Consider the following 14412-nt stretch of genomic DNA (forward strand, 5'->3'; position numbering starts at 1 on the left):
AAAAAAAACAAACAAAGAAAGTGATGAAACAAAACAAGAAAACAACGAAAAAATGAAAAAAAAAGTAACGAAACAGAAAGGAAGAAACGTTAGGGACAAAAGCAAAATTACAAGAAAAGAAACATTATTCTTTATATTTTATTGCTCATCTTACCTTTGCTGCATGTGGACTATATTTGTGTATTTGTGGGAATATTCTCATAACAAACTAGAGGGGTCCACTTGCCCACACACATAGCTGTCATATTGGATTGTTTAATTGATCGGGGAATAATTTTCCTTTGGCCTTATAGAATAACCTTTCTTGCTCTCCAATTCAGACCCCCAAAAATACTCCTATTCAGCTATATAATACACGACACACACACAAAAAGAGAAGAGGGAAAAGACGGAGAGGTGAGCACAGATAAGAAAAGGGAAACGGAAGATATCAAAAAAGAGAAAGAGAACCAAAAGCTCTCATCTCTCCTTGTTCCGAAGGGCTGCTTCCTCTTTTTACTCAAATGGCTGCCGCCACCGTCATCCTCTCAGGTGAGCTGGCGGGCCGGTAGCCATGCTTAGACGTTGACCACCTCTCTCCTTTCTCATCCCAACTCTCACACCATAGCCTAAAACAGCCCCTCAACTGCGGCAAAAGCAGTTCAAAACGACCACCTTCCACTCCATTTTTACGGCAGGAACCCAGCTGAAGAACACCATGTAAACTAGCTGTAAATCACTCTTATACCTGCTGAAAAACACCATGAAAAGCAATTCCAAAATAACTCCAGCAGTCGAGGTTTAGCTAAGGTCGTTCGAGATTGCCGTTCGAGTTTCCGGTCAAAGGCATCCAAGCTATTTTTATCGTTCGCCACTCAAGTTTGTCAGATTTACTCTACTGTAAATCTCACTTGGAGTTGTCTACTAGATCAAGTCATGAGAAATTTTGATGATACTGGAATTTCTGCTATGGAATCTACGCTATCAGGTACTATGGGATTTTTTTCCTCTTCCTATTGATTAATTATTTTATGGTTTATTTCCGTCTGCTTTATCAGGCTAATAGTTGGGTGTTTTTTTTATTGTTATTTTAGTTGGACTTCGTACGCGTTTTTTTTGGCTGAATACATATGGAGACACTTAAAGTTGGCACGATTTTTTATTTAGACACCTGAACTTAGGGGTATTCCTAATGAGCACGTGCATTACACGAACTTTGTTCCAATTAGACACTTTTTGCTGAGTTGGCACATAGAGTGAGTTTCACCCCATATAGGCGCGTGAAGAGCCCAAAAACAGATTTTTTTCTCTTTTTTTTTTTGTCTTTTTTATTTCCTTCTTCTTCTTGTTTATGTCCACCACCATTTCCACCATTGCCTCCTCCACTTTCTCATCTTCTTCTTGTGATCATAATCCTTTCCTTAGCATCTGCTTCATACAACAAGAATGGCGCCCCATTTATTTGGCTGTTGCAGCCTTAGAGTATTTCAACAAAAAAGGATAGGATATGGATTGGAGTATTTCAACACAATCCATTTGGCTGAAAATTTCATCACCACCAACTGCTCCGCCACCCTCCTCTCTAACCCCATCGTCGAACCCTTCTTCTTCACCCCATTCATCTCCAGACATCACTCATCTTCAGGAGCAGCCCCCTATTGATTAAAACTAAAATGAGTCCGAGTTCTTCATTTCAAATCGAAACACCATTAATGGGTTCTTAAAAAGCTTGAAGGTTTAAAATGAGTTACTTGATTTGATGAAAGATTATGAAATTATTGTTGTGGTTGCCTTCGGGTCGTCTTGGAGAATCTTTAGATCAAGTTATAACAAATTTGGAGGAATTTCTCTTAAAGGTTTGGATTAAAATCTTGGTTGGAACAAGAACACACATGAAGATAGTGAAGAACACCAAGAACACACATTAAATAGATTTAACATAGTTTTTCCTTTCTTTTTTTAACTCAAAAAGATATATGTCCTCATTTTATTCGTCATTAGACACATCAGCAGCGAGTGTATTGCACACACTTTGTAAGTTTCACTGATAGTCAAAAGAGTGTCTAATTGGAACAAAGTTCGTGTAATGCACGTGCTCATTAGGAATACCCCTAAGTTCAGGTGTCTAAATAAAAAATCGTACCAACTTTCAGTGTTTCCGTATGTATTCAGCCTTTTTCTTTTAATCATCTTTTTGTGCATTGTTATTTTTTTATGTATGATTAATTCCTTAAAAAGTTTCTACTTGGAAATGTAAGTTGTGTTTTAGACAACTTATGAACATTGTAGTTTGTTTTAGGCGCGATTGATAATAAATCATCGCGACTACGGGTACGGTTCCCGTGGCATGGTCCTGATGCATAAATCCAAATTCGGGCGTGCATTTCATGTGAGCTGACCATAACTTCGAATATTAATAAAATTAAACATATTGTACATCGTAGGTATGGTTCCCGTGATGCGATTCGCAATGTGTACCAAACAAATAAGTGTGCGACATCGCGATTTGTTTCAACCAATTCCATAAATACTTAAAAGCGGTCTAAAAGGTTAAAAATGCACGATAGTTTTAAAGCTTGTTTTAAATAAGATAATTAGACCAATTATTAATAGTTGAGCGACCGTGCTAAAACCACGAAACCTGAGAATGCCAAACACTTTCTCCCGGGTTAACAGAATTCCTTACCCGGACTTTTGTGTTTCGCGGACTGTAAAACAGAGTCGAACTTTCTTGATTTAGGATTTTAAACCGGTGACTTGGGACACCATAAATTATCCCAAGTGGCGACTCTGAATTTGAATATAAATAATCCCGTTTCGATTATTGTCACTTTAATTGGAAAAACTCCCCTATCCCCTCGGGAAAAAGGAGGTGTGACACCCGTCACTTTGTTCTTTTATCTGTATTTTCTTTTACCTTATCCTTGGTTGATCAAATCTCTTCTCATTGGTAGGTCGGAGAGGAGTGAGAAGGACGAGGGCTCCTACGCTCGCTTTTCTCCAACCAGCTTCCTCTGGCCGACCCGTTCAAAGGGCCCACCTGCGGGTGAGAGCACCCAACGGTGGTTGCACAACAGACCCTGTTGGCGATCGGGCATGTTCATTTGGAAGTTGCTCCACGGTCAGATACTCCAGTTCTCGTTGTCTGTTCAATGGGCTAGCCTTCTCACAACAATAGCGAAGAGACACCATCAAAGAGGCGGAGGTTGTCAAAGGGAGTGTCTTTGGTTGAGACGTCCTCGAGGGGCGGCTATATTTTGGCTGTATCTAAAGCTGGTGGTGACACCACTAGGGTGCCGAGATAACGCCTATTCCAGTTGTGGAAGAGACCACCGTGACCGTGCCCCTTCTTTGACCAATGAGAGGGGGAAAGGCATGGTTGTGGATGATTATAAATCAGATTCCGACATCGACCCTGAGGATATGAGGATGTTCGAGGAGGGATTTACCAGGGTCGATGTAAGGGCGGAAGGTCCTTCTCGTGTACTCGAGATTCCATCTGATTTTAACCTTTTGGAGGACACGGTGGAGTTGGTGCCTCAATTCGACCTTCTGTGTTATGCCGCCAAAAGCGAGTCTCTTCGGGAGATTAATGATTCTGCTTTGTCACGAGGTATGGCCAGGATGGCCTTGAGGGGGAGTTTCTTTTTGTTATTTTCTTTATTTTGCGCTATTTTGTCTTCGCTAAATCCTCCCCTATTGTTCTTCCCACTCTTTTTTTGTAGACTTACATGATGTATATTGAGATTGCTCGTAGGGCTATGATTAGGGCCGAAGTCTTTCTGAAAATGGCCGCGAAGTATCACCGGTACCGCGACAAGTGCCGTGAGATGCACGCGCAACTTAAGGCGGGCGTTAATACTCAGTCCGTTAGGGAAGAGTTGGAGAAAAGGGTCGAGGAACTGATGCGGTCTATCCGTAGATTCAGCAAGCTCAAAAAGTTACTCGATGCCAAGGACGAGGAGCTCGAATTTGGAAAAGGGATCGCAACGGAGTGTGAAGACCTTCAGGCAAAGATGTAGTCTTTGCGGTCCGAGCTTGAACAGAATGCCACCAGGGTTGCCGATTTAAGTGAAGAATGGACGCAGAAGGTGGCCGAACTAGAAAAGAAGGTGACCAAGTTGGATAGAGCCGAGGGGCCTCGAGTATCGGCTTTAGGGAGGGCGGTGGCGCTAGAAGATACCATTCACATCCTCAGGTCTGAGTAGGAATCTGAGAAGGCGACAAACACACTGAGGGAGGCGCGGCTCGAGGAGCGTATTGGTGAAATTGATCGAGAAGCTTCGAGCTTGAGAGACCGGGTTGCGGCCCTTGAGGCCGAGAAGGTGCAACTGTTGGCTCAGGCTATCCCTTGAGAATCTGCCTCTGCTACTATCCCCCACTATTTGTATGAGCTATGGGTCCATGCTGAGGCCCAACGAGATAGATACAAGGGTTTGTAGGAGGCGGGGAGTGTCCCTGAGGTCGCTTTTGAAGATGCTCGGGCAAAGGCACATGAGGCTCGTATTGCTTGTGGTTACAACCCTGCGACACCAAAGGCCGATGAGGGTGTTGAGATTGAAAGTGGGCTTCCTGATGATGATGATGATGATGCTGGGGAGAATGGCGGTGGAGATGACGCCGAGTGAAACTTTGTTGCAACCTTTGTACTTAGTTTTTTTCTTGTTCTTTTGTTGTTTATTTTTATCTTTTTCTTGAGGGCCCGTTTTTGGCCTTTTGTAAGGCGTGACTGTTGTGCATGTATATTTGAATAAAATAGTTTCTTTGCCTTTGTTTACGTATCTTTTGACTTTCTTTCTCCTTCTCTCCTCCTCTTTTTTTTTGAATAGGATCTTCGGATTTCTCCGTGATGAGTCCCTGATTTTTTAATTGGCAATTCGAATGAGGGCGGATTTAGTTCGCTTGATCCAAGCGAGGTCGAATCTTGTTGTGTGAGTTCGAATGAAGTCACTTTTGATTTGCAAGTTCGAGCGAGATTGACTTCTGATTTGCCAACTTGGGCGGAATCAACTTCGATTTGTATATTTGAGCGAGGTCGAATTGTAACCCGTTTAGCAATGGCCGATGTCCGTAAGGGTATTAATTCGAGCGAGGTCAATTGTAACCCGTTTGGCTATAGTTTGGCTATGGCCAATGTCCGTAAGGGTGTTAATTTAAGCGAAGTCGAATTGTAACCCGTTTGGCGATGGCCGATGCACGTAAGGGTGTTTATTCGACCGAGGCCAAATTGTACCCTATTTGGCGATGGAACGGGTTTGATTGTTTCATTACTTTTATTGGAGAACCTCACTCATTTCTGCATTGTTTATACGTGCGTTGAGGTGAGTCCCGATTTGTTTAATTTTGTTTTCATTGGAGAGTACTATTCGTCGGGATGAGTCTAGGTTTGTTTAATTTTGTTTTAATTGGAGAACGATATATGTTGTTGCAGTGTGTATGTGTTGGTGGTGTCACGCCCCAAAAACCGTGGAACGCGACCGGCGCTTAATCGAGTAAATCCGACTGAGCAAACCTGTTAGATTTCATTCTACTCAATCTAGTTCATGAATAAAGAGGGAATGTTATCCCATTTATCAAAACACTAAGCAATCTTCCATTAACAACTTTCATTTTATTTCCGTCAATGACTTCATTCATAGTTTATAAAATATTACAAGTTTAATGAAAAACATGCTTATCAAGTACCAACTTTTCTAGTCTGGACTCTCAACATCAACCACCACCCATAAATAGTCTACGAAGCCTCTAAATACAAGAGAAGAGTAATAGGGAAATGCCGGCAACAAGGCTCCGGCTATACCTCAAACCGTGATGAGAAAATGAATAAAAGATACATGACATGACCCTGGGACGGAGTGGGGCTCACCAAGACTATTGGGGAGAGAGTACTGTTATCACTGGCTGATACCGCCCGCTGTGGAACCACCTGTATCATTAAATGATACAGCGCCCCCGGCAAAAGGGACGTTAGTGCCGTCGAATAACACTAGTATGTAAGGCTAAAAGTCCTCTTTCAGAATAGAATAACCATACAAGAAAAGAAACCACAAAACAGTAAGTCAAAATCAACAACATACTAGCATCCAATTTGAAACATGTAAGTCTTCTAGTTTACGAAAATAATATATATAATTTTTGGTTGGGAGATCATTAGCACTGATATGAGTTATACCACTGTCTTTGTTACCACAGAGTCCGATCACGACCCGATCATCTAGGTCGTCCCTTTGGAGACATGTACCCCAATCACAATTTCCAGTTTTTGATTCCCAGCACAATACCACTATGTGTGCGACATGACATCCGATCACGGCCCGATCGACTAGGCTACCTTCCCATATTTTCCGTGTGGGTTGGCGTTACCAATTTACAAATGTTACCAAGTTCATCCCAATTAAGGGGAATAACCATGATCTACCGCTACACCGGCACGTGTAGTTTCAGGTGTGAGCCTTATGACCCACCCTTCCTCGGTTTTGCTAATGATACTCCCAAAAATATTTTTGATTTGATTTGATATTGCACACAATTGTAGTATAAATACAAGTATACAAATATAGCATAAACACAACCATGCTTACCTCAATACCTTTCACATTTTATAGTTTTTATTACTGTCCTCAATCCCTCTCGATAATAGTATTTCTTTGGCCCTTTGGGCCTTTCATAAGATTCATATTTTTCATGGCACGAAGGCTGCATTTGGTTTTCCACATTTTCCATCTCCTTTATTTTAATTTGTGGTTCGATTTGTCATGTTCCTAAGAGATTGATGTTGCTAAGAGTCTCGGAGTATAGTAGGACTTAAGGAAAGCTCAATCGAGGTATGTAGGCTAAACTTTCTCTCTCGGAAGTGAATTCCATATTGTTTTGTAAGTTTATGTGTGGTTTGTCTACCAAAATGGTATAGCCTTGAGTTACATTTTAAATGAAGGTTAGTATACTAATCGGGTGAGAAGAATTCGATCTATTTAATGCTCCTAGTTGCTCTTATGTTTACTAAATGCCTTGATTGAGGTGACCATAGTTCTAGCTCATTTGAGCATATTTTCAAACAATAAGTGGGCATTATGTTTTTAAAACTATTTGTGAAATATCCTCTACCATCTCTCATCCCATCCTTAGCTCAAAACCTCACCAAATACTTTAAGAACTCATACATGCAAGATATCCACTCTCATCCTCATGGATTACCCTTCTAATAGTCTATCCTAGTTATATCTAGTAATTAAGAGCTTGGGTTATAGAACCTTACCTCTTAGGAAGAAGACCTTGGTGCCTTTCTTGACAAATCTTCAAGGTTTAAGCAATATCTTAGGAGAAATGTTGATGAAGAACCCTTTCTCCCTTTAGGACTCACTCTCTCTCTAAAAGCATCAGAAAAATAGGCCTAGAATGAAGGGTAGTGTATAATATATCGACATAGGGTCGGGTAAGAAAATTAGAAATTTGGAGACCCGGAACAGATCTGCGATTGCATAATTGACATGCAGCCTGCAAAAGGGACCGCAAAATGACTCCAAAAACATAAACAAACTGCCTGGGTATGTGACAAAAATGCGGTCCGCATACCTGTTCTGCTGTCTCATAATGCATCGCAGAACTACCACTCGCAAAATTTCAAGGAGATTATGTGATGAATATGTGGCCCACATATTGATTATGCGATCGCATAGTTGACCTCAAAATTAACCATCAAACTGCCTCACTCTGCAGTGACTATGCGGTCCGCATAGCTATTACGCGACCGCATAATAGATCGTAGAAACGCTCTCTTCTGAAAAATATTATTCCTTAACTTTTTAATGCACAAAAGAATTTTACGAATTTCAAACACATATTCCTAACTTGGCACTATGGGATCTCGGGTTTTGAGCAAAAAATTTCACGGGGCCTTACAGGTGGAGTCCCAGTTTACCTAGTCCTTTCATTGCTCGACCTGGAGAGGCTGTGATCGGGATGAGCGACGAACTTATTGCTTGGTCTTCTGGGCACCCTGGGACTATATGAAGTTCAGACGTTGTAACAGCCCAGCCCGCTAGTAATATTGTCCGCTCTGGGCCTAGGTCCTTACGGGTTTAAAATGTGTCGCTAGGGTCTAAGGCTTGTTAGCTTATATACCCAGCATCCCTCTTGTGTTTTACCGATGTGGGACTCTGTCTAAAGTCTAGGGTGTTACAGACATGATTCGCAATATTTAGTCGGCTGAATTGGCGTAAGAGTGTCTTGGCGAATATACATGCAAGCTTTTCGAGTTCAAGTTCTTCTTGTGTCGGAGGGACTGTATGTTTCATGGGCTCACCACTTAGTCCCAGCTCATGGAGATTTTCTTAATAATATCAGCTTGTTTTGAGTTGTTTGTCTGTTATTTGCAATACGGTATGGTGTGGAGGGTTTTGCTTGGTGTGTTCGGTGGAATTTGTTCCTTGTTTGCGTACTTGTGAGAATGATTATATTCCTTGCCCGTTCCAAAAAGAGAAAAACGACAAGTTAGAACCAAATAAAATTTCCTGTTACCTTGACCTAGTATGTCGGTGAGGGGGGAGGGGCACTGTAAGGCGACCCCTTCTGTCCCGTACTCGAATGATGGTTTCAGATTTGGCAGCCCCATGTTTGGCATCGCCGTTAATCGGGTCTAGGCTTCTTATAGGCTGAACTTATCTTGCCCGTTGGGATCTCGAGCTCGAGTCCCGGTTCTACCCCGTCCGATATGCGCAGATAATAAGGGAAACGTGATATACCCTGTACATAAATTACAATTGTGCACATGGGTACAAAAACAAATCAGGATAAGTCGGTTATTTCAAAGAATCATACAGTAAGGCTATCGTCCCTTCCTAAGAGGTGGAGGTATAGATCGTAATATAACTTTAATACGACAAGCAGGATTACAGGCGTGCTAAGTGCGTAGTGGCCGTAATCCAACTTTAAGTACTCACACGACGTGCCAAACTCATTGCTACAGGCGAGGCGTGGGTTTTGCTTAGACATTGGACCTAATTTTGATTTCATGTAGAGATTTGACCCACGTTGGTTTGGTTATCTCAAAAGATTATCTATCACTTTTTTACGTTGGTGTTTATACTGAGATGATGAGGCTATGACAACCGAGAAGTGATACTTTGGCTGGTTTTAGATCTAAAAGAAACTAAACTTTTGGCTAAGAAATCCCCACAGATGGCGCCAAATTGTTTGACCAAAAAGTGTTGAACTTTTTGCTAAACTAATTAAATAAGAAGACTTTAGGTAAATCATAGCCAACGATAATTTATTCCAGATCTATAATAGAAGATGAGAGTAAGACATCATAACACATATAAGATTTAACTGTAATATTGATTAAATCACACTATATGGGAAGAAGATGATGATTTCCATAATGTTTAACAATCAACAAAGAATGCATGGATGGGAATGTCACTGATCTTTAATAAGGTAGAACTCCATACATTGGGCGTGATGAGATTAACGATCTATGTTGAAGATCCGAGCTTCCTTGCTTCCTTCTCCTTCATGGAGAGAGGAAGATCATGATGACTCCTCTCTTTAGAGAATATGTCTGTGTTTTTCTTTTTTATTCGCCCCCTTCTTCTTCCTCTCACTTAGTTTATATAATAGATCTTCTCTCTTATCCAATAGTCATTGACCATAGTATTTGAGTCATTTGCCTATATTACGGGTTGACCCCTTGAAATGCCATATCCAATTCGCCTCTCAGATATCCCAAATACACGACCTCGGCTGTGGCCGAGGTGCATATCATTACAACGTGGTATGGACACGACAACTTCAAGTAACCTTCCGTCATTCCTTCGCACGCCGATTTTTGTCCAGTTCGATTTTGACCCATACACACACAATCTTTTCCATTACACAAAGTTTCTATTTTGCATAAGACATAAGATTTGAAGATTTACACTTGATATCTTTTCCATTGGATGCCAAAAAATATTTGGATAGAAGATTTAACTGTTGAGTTCTTAGATTGTCTTCAAGTGAAAGCTATTGGATACCTTTTTGCTGAAAATTTAGATACAAATCCTGGTCAATTCAAGCGTTATATCGCAGAGTTAAATCTACGAAACAAGCTTGTAACGACCCAATCGGTCGTTTTGAGCTCTGGCATGTCATTCAACAGTTTGAGGTCATGAGCAGCTTCATCTCAGGTATATTGACTTGTGTGTATGGTCAGAATTAAAATTCAGGAAATTTGGAGTCAAATCTAAATGGAAATTCTCATTTTAAAAGCATAAAATTGAAGAAATGAACTAGGATTGGAATTTTGAGTAAACAACCTCGGAATTGGGATCCGAAGGTTCCAGCAGGTTCGTATGATAATTTCGGACTTGGGCATATGCCCGTACCGGGTTTTGGATAACCCGGGAGCATTTTGGCGCCTATTGTGGAAGATAGCATTTTAGAAGAAATTGCATCAGTTTGGCTTAAAATGCATTTCAGTGTTATTGATGTCCGTTTGGAATTCCGAGACTAGAAATAGCTCCGTATGGTGATTCTGGATTTGGGAGCGTGATCGGAAGTGAATTCGGAGGTCTGTAGGTCATTTTGGAGCCGTTTGGCTAAATATAGAAATTTGAAGGTTTTTGAGAAAATTCGAACGGAAGTGAAAATTTTGATATCGGGGTCGGAATGCGATTCCGAAAGTTGGGGCAAGTCTGTAATTCGAATGTGACTTGTGTGCAAAATTTGAAGTCATTCCTGAATGATTTTGGTAAGGTTTGAGACACTTAGTCTCTTTAAGGAAGCTTAAGTTGGAAAAGTCAACCGGATATTGACTTATGAGTTAGAGCACTCGAAATGTGAATTTTATGGTTCAGATAGCTTTGTTAGGTGATTTGATACTTAGGAGTGTGTCCGGAATATTTTTGTGATGACCGGTGTAGAATTAAGCTTGAATCGGCAAAGTTAGTATTTTGGCGAATTCCGGTTGATAGGTAAGATTTTGATCCGAGGCTCGGAATTGAATTCCGAGAATTGTTGTAGCTTTGTTATGTCATTTTGGACTTGTCTGCAAAATTTGAGATCACTCGGACTAGTTTTGACGTGTTTCGACATCGGATGTGAAAATTAGAAGTTTCAAAGTTCATAGGCTTGAATCCGATGTGAATTTAGTATTTTTGCGTTGTTTATGGTGATTCGAAGAAACAACTAAGTTTGTGTCATATTATGGGACTTGTTAGTATACTTTGTTGGGATCCCATGAGGCTCGGATAAATTTTGGAAGAGTTTTTGGAAGATTTTTATGGGTTTGAGCATAAATGTAATGATCTAAAGGTTCATTTTTAGTTTTAGAGATCCAAATTTGATTCCGAGACTTCTGGAATTTTGATAATGAATTATAGGACTGATCTGGAAATTTTGGTCTAATTTCATCAAGTCGCGATTGGGTTTTTAGCGCGAAACATGAGTAATTGTTTAACGAGCGAAATGGATATCGCACTAGGCAAATGAGCTCCGAATTGAGTTTCGATTGAAGGATTGTGTTCGTATTATTATTTGTGACTCATATGAATAAGAATCGTCTAATTCCGAGTTTTTATGAAGGAGTTAGAGTCGTTTTAGTGAAATTAAAGAGTGTTGGTGCATCAGGTCTGGTGTGGCACTTTTAGCGATAAAATTAGCACCTTTAGCGACCAGATTTGGGTCTTTAGCGACCAGATTTGCTTATTAAAAGATGCTGCGTTTCTGCTCGTTTTTTCTACCTATTTTCTTGCGAAATAACACAGTTTGGGGCGATTTTTGAGCAAGAAATCATGAGAAATCTTTAGGTAAGTCACTTATGATTATTTCTACTCCATAATATTGAATTATCATCGAATAATCCGACTAGATTACATGTTTTTGAGGTGTAAATTGGGGATTTTGAACCTAGTGATTTGAAAATAAGATTTGAAGATTTATGGGGTCATTTGAACTCCGATTTTGGTAAATTTTATATGTACGGACTCGTGGCGAGACGAGGAATCCGGTGATGTGACTTTCGTAATTTTTTGAGAAGTGAGCCCGGGGCTCGGGTTTTGTCAACTTCGTGATTTTTAGCGTTTTTCGAGTATTTTCGATTGGGTATTGTTCCCTTAGCATATTGTGATGTATTCGCTCTGATTTTGGTTAGATTCGACGCGCGTTGAGGCCGATTTGAGGGGTAAAGGTGTCGCAAGCTATAGATTTCACCGGGTCGAGGTGAGTAATGATTTTAAATGATGCACTGAGGGTTTGAAACCCCGGATTGCATAACATACTGCTATGTTGAGATGAGACACGCGTTGTATGACGAGTGCGGGGTCATTTACTATTGGGGATTGTGACTTGGTCCGTCCCAGTTGATATTTTTACCGCGTAATTGATAAAGATTTATTGTTTTTCACTACGATTGAGGCTTATTGCCATATTTGGGTTTCGTGCCAATTATCTGAAATCCTTTGTGAATTTACATCACTATTTTCCTCACGAATTGAAATATTATTTTAACTCAGTCCAATTGAATTATATTATTTTGTGAACTCAACTACATTTATACTCAACTCGAGATTTAATGATATTTATAATGATGTTGAGCTGAGCATTATTGTTTTACTGATGCCCAAGAGGCTTATGATTATTTTCTGGACTGATTGAGGCCGAGGTCCATACGTGAGGATATGTTGAGTGATGTGAGGAGGCTTTCGGGCCTTGAGGAGGCTTTCAGGCCTCGTGTGTGATGTGTGAAGGCTTTCAGGCCTATTGATATTGCGCTTGGGCTGTAGGAGCCCCTCCGGAGTCTGTACACACCCCCAGTGAGCGCAGGGTACCCAGGTGAGTTGGGAGTGGGCCCGAGAGGCCGTTGCTTGTGTGTGGTGAGTTGGGAGTGAGCCCGAGGGGCTGATGTTGTGTGCTGGTGAGTTGGGAGTGAGCCCGAGGGGCTGATACTATACTGAGATTTACATATTGAGCCCGAGGGGCAAGCTTTTGATTTATCCTTACTGTGGAAATTATTTGTCTTTACTGTTTTAAAAGAAGAATTATCTGATACTCACTATTTTACTGTATAACTGATTTTACTGCTTGGGATAGCGCTATATTGTGCCGTTATGAGATTTCATGTTTTCAGTCGTTATTTATTTTTATTACTCACTGGGTCGGAGTACTCACATTACTCCCTGCACCATGTGTGCAGATACAGGCAGAGCTGAGTTCGCTCCTGAGCGCTGATTCTTTCCAGACCAGGCGGTGACTAGGAGTAACGAGGTAGCTGTTGACGTCCGCAGCCCCGTTTTCTCCCTTATCTTTGTTATTTATGATAATTCCAGACTTTGTAAAATATTAGTAAACTCTGTAGTAGCTCATGACTTGTGACACCCCGATTTCGGGCTGAGTTGGGATGGTTTTCCTTGTTCTATCACGTTTATTTCGCATTTAAGATTATATTGCCCATGATTTAGACTTATTCCTGCTAAGTAATTATAAAGAGATGTACTGTTTTGTTGATTGGTTGGCCTTGTCCTCACGAGAGGCGCCATCACGACCGGGTTGGGATTTTGGGTCGTGACAAGTTGGTATCAGAGCCTAGGTTACTAGGTCTCGCGAGTCATGAGCTGGTTTAGTAGAGTGTCGCGGATTGGTAAGGAGACATCTGTACTTATCCTCGGGAGGTTGCAGAACCTTTAGGAAAAACTTCATATTCTTGAATTCTTAATCGTGCCTCCTTGATTCAGCTTGAAAAAGTAACTTTTACAATTCATTCCACATATTCGTATGCGCGAACGAATGCTCAGTATTAGATGTGCCTTGATGGCTTGTAATTCCCCGATCATGGGCGAGGTGTAATCTCTGTGAGTTTGATGTTAGGCCAGTCAGGAGGACTTGAGGCCGGATCATTGCCTATGGCTTGAGCACCGGGGTGTTGATTATGTGAGCAAGTGTTTTGAACTTATATGTTCGGTATTGTCCCTATTAGTGGGAATGATGGATGGATAGCTACGTGATGAGTATGTTACAACTGCGAGATGTACCTATATGACTTGGAAGTGATGCTGGAGACCTGTTGGATGATAGGTGGACTATTAAGTGTTTGATTTTTCATTGTGATGCTTTGTCAAGTTGTGGATGTGTTGTTAGGATGGTTTTGGTGATTCTCTAGCAGGTGGATAAGCCCAATTACAAAGGAAACTCTACCGAAATTTTTGAAAAATTTGGGACTTAGTAAAAAAAAAAATTGCCGCCTAATAGTGGGCTTAACTGTTGTGTGAGTGAATGAAGGAGTGAGTTTAATCTCACCATGGTATTACGGCAGCAATAATGTATATGTGTTGTGATCTATGGCTTCGAGCCAAGTTGGGGAGTTTGCTATTGATTAGATAATTGTGCGGTCATGTGCTATGTTGGTTCCGGTTCGAGGCACGCTGGCGAATCAGCTCTGGTTACGGAAATTGGTCCGAA

At 41.0% G+C, this 14412-nt stretch overlaps 1 long non-coding RNA gene across 1 annotated transcript; it reads left to right on the plus strand.

The window, feature by feature from the left end:
- Nucleotides 1-300: 300 nt before the first annotated feature.
- On the plus strand, nt 301-13407 carry LOC104239863 (uncharacterized). Its single transcript, XR_011405875.1, has 2 exons — nt 301-967; nt 13151-13407. It is a non-coding gene; the product is annotated as an uncharacterized lncRNA (long non-coding RNA).
- The last annotated feature ends 1005 nt before the right edge of the window (nt 13408-14412 follow it).

The sequence above is a fragment of the Nicotiana sylvestris genome, chromosome 3, assembly GCF_000393655.2.
Source record: "Nicotiana sylvestris chromosome 3, ASM39365v2, whole genome shotgun sequence".
Taxonomy (NCBI): Eukaryota; Viridiplantae; Streptophyta; class Magnoliopsida; order Solanales; family Solanaceae; genus Nicotiana; species Nicotiana sylvestris.